The sequence below is a fragment of the Herpailurus yagouaroundi genome, unplaced genomic scaffold, assembly GCF_014898765.1.
Source record: "Herpailurus yagouaroundi ecotype Mexico unplaced genomic scaffold, PumYag 164, whole genome shotgun sequence".
Taxonomy (NCBI): Eukaryota; Metazoa; Chordata; class Mammalia; order Carnivora; family Felidae; genus Herpailurus; species Herpailurus yagouaroundi.
In genome coordinates, this window is record NW_024412405.1 from 12,621,863 (window position 1) to 12,626,834 (window position 4,972).

The window sequence follows — 4,972 nt, forward strand, 5'->3', positions numbered from 1 at the left end:
ATTCTATTTTAAAAACAGGTATCTTCTCTTTTTCCTAGCTAAATTATCAGTCCCTCGTTATTATTAGTTTTGTAGCAAAGCAACAATTTATTATAAAAAGAACAGTTCAAACATAACATGAAATGATGCTCTATGCTATAGTCTAAAACAGTTGAATTATAAATATTAATTATTATAATAAATATAGAAAACAACTAGGTATGGTAATAATGACTTCATTTGAAAGGATATTGAACGATACTCTTTTAAGTGTACATTATGAACATTTTGACACAATAAAAAACTGTCTTTTCACCAACTTCATAATTTTAAAAATTTTAAATATTTAACATTTTTTAAATGTTTATTATTCTTGGGGCGCCTGGGTGGCGCAGTCGGTTAAGCGTCCGACTTCAGCCAGGTCACGATCTCGCGGTCTGTGAGTTCGAGCCCCGTGCCAGGCTCTGGGCTGATGGCTCAGAGCCTGGAGCCTGTTTCCGATTCTGTGTCTCCCTCTCTCTCTGCCCCTCCCCCATTCATGCTCTGTCTCTCTCTGTCCCAAAAATAAATAAACGTTGAAAAAAAATTTAAAAAAAATGTTTATTATTCTTGAGAGAGAAAGAGAGAGACAGCATGACAGCATGAGCAAGCGAGGGGCAGAGAGAGAGGGAAACACAGAATCCGAAGCAGGTTCCAGGCTCTGAGCTGTCAGTGCAGAGACCAATATGGGGCTCAAACCCATGAACTGTGAGATCATGACCTGAACTAATGTCAGACACTTTACCAACTGAGCCACCCAGACGCCCCTAAAAATTTTTTTTTAATGTTTATTTTTGAGAGAGAGAGAGAGAGAGAGACACCAAATGTGAGCAGGAGAGGGGCAGAGAGTGAGGGAGACAGAGAATCTGAAGCAGGCTCCAGGCTCTGAGCAGTCAGCACAGAGCCTGATGCAGGGCTCGAACCCACAAACGGGAGATCATGACCTGAGCTTAAGTCAGATGCTTAACTGACTGAGCCACCTAGGTGCCCCTCATAATTTTATTATTATATTGATCTCTAGTAGTGCCTTGTATATAACAGAGTTCAACGTATTTTTGGTAAAAGAAAATGTCCAGCTTTAGTAAGAAAAAAAAAGTACAACAGTCACAGATGCTTGATTTTAAAAATTCAATCAATGCAAGGATAAAATAAAAAAATGAAAGCCCCCTTCCTACTTCCTTGGATGCTACAATCCAACTGGCAACTCTTTACAGGATACTTTTTATGTATACTAAAAAGAGATATGTTCTTTCAAGATTTACCTGGAAAAGATTTTAAACTAATTATGCATCATTAAGACACATACAAATCCTAAAAGCAAACCTAACAAGGAAATGATGCAGTAAGAAGTTATCATTAAAAGATGGCTAATGCTTGAACTATAAGTACTTGGGTGAGGCCCAGTCATTTATATGCAAATTTCCAAAACTGGCTGCAATTATATTTCCTCTCCATTACCTACTAGTATCATCCTCAATAGAAAGCAAAGCTTTCTTCTTATAGTTTTGGAAAACTAGTGATGGGTTACTCCCTCAAGCTAAAATAGATGGCTATATCTTAAACAGCTTAACACCTTAAACATACCTTAACACACCTTAAACACCACCTATCTCCACTCCATGCAGTACCCTTGCCTGGAGGTGATGCTCATTCTCCTAGAAAGGTGTGACACTTCTCATGAGAGTTGATGCAGTAAAAACTTAGATAATTCTAAGTCCGCTCTGGTGGAGACTTAAAAAAAATAGCCTTCTGCTTGTGTGTCTGTGTCTCTTCTCTTCTCAAAAGGGCGCCAGTCACATTGGTCCAGTATCCAGTATGCCAGTATGACCTCCCTCTTTTTTTTTTTTAGTAGGCTTTACATCCAACGTGGGGCTCAAACCCAAGACCCTGGGATCAAGAGTCCCATGCTCTTACTGTGCCAGGCAGGCACCCCCAGTATGACCTCATTTTAACTTGATGCCATCCACAAAGATCCTATTTGCAAATTAAGGTCACATTCACAGGTACCAGTGTTAGGACTCCAATATGTCTTTTTAGGGGACACAATTCAACACGTAACAGAAGGAACAGGTTTCTGCTCAAACTTAAACATGAGAAATGTCCCATTTGTTAATGACACACTTCATCAGGAAATAACGGCTCAGCTCTGGGTTGCTGGGAAAATTGATATTCCTAGCTCACATGTTCCATGCCTCCTTCTCTATTAGAACCGGCACTTGAAGGGCACTTGGCTGGCTCAGTGAGTAGAGCATGAGTCTCTTGATATTGGGCTTGTGAGTTTGAGCCCCAGGTTGGGTGTAGAGATTACTTAAAAATAAAATCTTAAAAAAAAAAAAAAAAAGAATTTGCACTTGATTAGACATTGTCAGTGACTACTGTCAGCACCTTACACATCATCCTCTGTTTCCTAAATGAAAATCTGCCTGTTCTAGAATCTACTGAATTAGTAAGCAAGCAAAGAATTCAGAACTGATATACACATGGATGAAATTAGGAGAAGGTTTGGGGAACTCCTCACTTTCTGGACATGTTCTTTTCTTTTTTTCTCTTTAAAAATTTTTTAAAACATTTATTTATTTTTGAGACGGAGCATGAGTAGGGGAGGAGCAGAGTGAGAGGGAGACACAGAATCTGAAGCAGGCTCCAGGCTCCCAGCTGTCAGCACAGAGCCCCTTGTGGGTCTCGAAATCACAAACTGTGAGATCATAACCTAAGCAAAAGTTGGACGCTTAACCGACTGAGCCACCCAGGCACCCCTGTTCTTTTCTTTATTTATATGTCTCTTAAAACAAAAAGGGGAAGAAAGAAAAAAAAGAAAACCCCATAACCTTGCATGCTTTTTTTTTTTTTTAACATTTATTTATTATTGAGAGAGAGAGAGGCAGAGCATGAGCAGGGGAGGGGCAGAGTGAGAGGGAGACACAGAATCTGAAGCAGATTCCAGGCTCTGGGCTGACAGCTCAGAGCCCGATGTGGGTCTGGAACCCACAAACCGCGAGATCATGACCTGAGAAGTCTGACGCCGAACCGACAGAGCCACCCAGGCGCCCCCTTTTGCTGTTTTTAATAAACAAAAATATGATCTGTTTGCCTTCTTCGGAAGTAGAAATGGTCTAGAGAGCCAAGGTAACATAGTGGGGTAAAGGTTTGTGCTGTCTGGGACTACTTCAGGAGTCAGAAGCCGAAAGGGAAATCTTAATTTAGGATTCTCAGACTAGCATCTAATAGTTTAGGTAAGAATAGAGCTGACATACCCCAGTGTAGACCAGACGATGTGCACGCTCATACAGAACAGCACAAGTTTCCCCCAAGGGCTGGAAGATACGGGCCTGCATCTACCCGAGTTTGTTGGGGTCATCCAGTTCTACTCTTGGAACAGGAGAGGACTGGGAAATGTCTAGGCTATTCCCTTATTTCGCGGAGGAGGAAATGGGTTAGTGTGTAATTGTTTTTGTTATCACACATGACTTGTTTTGTGTATCTTTCAGCCTGTTAGGCTCACTCAAGTGCCACATCCTGCATTCCAACCTCCTAGGAAAACAATCCAATTCAGCAAGCTTCTATTGGGCGCTAACTGCATGCCTAACCTCCAGTTTTATTATATGCTAGACCCGCCCATTAAGTCCTGAACGGTGGTGTTTTGCTTTCTGCACGAGATTGCTAGTTTTTCCTACCGCTTTAAGATTCCGATGTAGGCCAGTGTTTGGCTTTCTGGTGGGGTGGGACGCAATGGGCAGCCTCCTTCGTCGCGAAGACGGCGATTAGGACGCCTCCAGGCACTTAGGCTTGAGCGCCGGCGGCGATTCCTCCCGAGGCCTGTTCCAAGCTACCACCTCGCGCTGCGGAATCCGACCCGGCAGGTAAGGAGCTGTCCATCAGCAGGCAATGGGCGTGGCCTGAAAAGACCGGCCAATCAGAGGGGCCGCCCTTAAGCTGGGCTCCCCGCCGCGGGAACCCGCCCAAACCCAAACCACTGAGCATGCGCTCTGGGCCCAGCGCAAATTCCCTCCTCCCTGGGCGCCCTCTCTCCGGCGGGGTCAGAGTTAGGCTGCTCGGGATTTCCTCAGAAAAGAGGGAAAAAGGAGACACGGCGGTGGGGGCCTTTAGGGACGAGAAAGTGGGAAAGCCTGTGAGAGGAAGCTCCTCAGATCGATGGCTGTCGCTAGCAGCCGCCAGCTCCTGGGTCTCGTGGGGCTAGCAGGCCGGCGCTTCTGGGTTTCCCGGGCTCCGCGCCTCGCGTTCCCGTCCGGCCGCGGAAGGGCGGCAGGAACGCTTGTGGTGTCACTTCAGCCTCTTGCAGGTTATAGTCCTCAGTTTACACAAGAGATAGGCCAGCCTCAGAAGTTTTGATCCCGTCCAAGGTGACGCAGCAGGTCGCCGTTGCGGGGCCGGGGTCTGCGGGACTCGCAGCGGCTGTACCGGCCTGCGCCGCCCCTCACCCGGGGACGCTCCCTTCGGTTCACAGAGGCTCCTCGCCGTTCGCACCACGCTTCTGGGGGCGGAATGGTGGTTATAGGCCGAGAAGCGCCAATGCGAGTGCGTGTGGCGCTCCAGGCGGGGTCCCAGACAGGGCGCTCCCTCCGGGCCCGCACGACCGCTTTTCTGTCCAACGGCCCTGTGCTCTCTAGGTGCAGCATAAAGCCCACCTTCCTGAGACCCCAGAGGCCCCCGGCCCACAGGGGGCGTGGTGCCACGGAGCCCGCACCCTGCCGCTGACCGCAGGGTCCCATTAGACAGGCGCTGGTTTCGGGAACTCGGTCCCGCTCCAGCCCCAGATTGTGCGCCCAGTCGGCGGCGTGCGCGGCCCTCACCTCGGGTCTTCGGACGTGCGGCCCGAGAAGCGCAGGCGCCCCCACCTGTCCCGCAGCCCAGCGTCCCGCCACCTCGCTCCCGCCGTGCGGCGCCTACCGGGCCGACCTGCCGGGCCCGCCGTCCCGCCGCGCCGGCCCCTCCT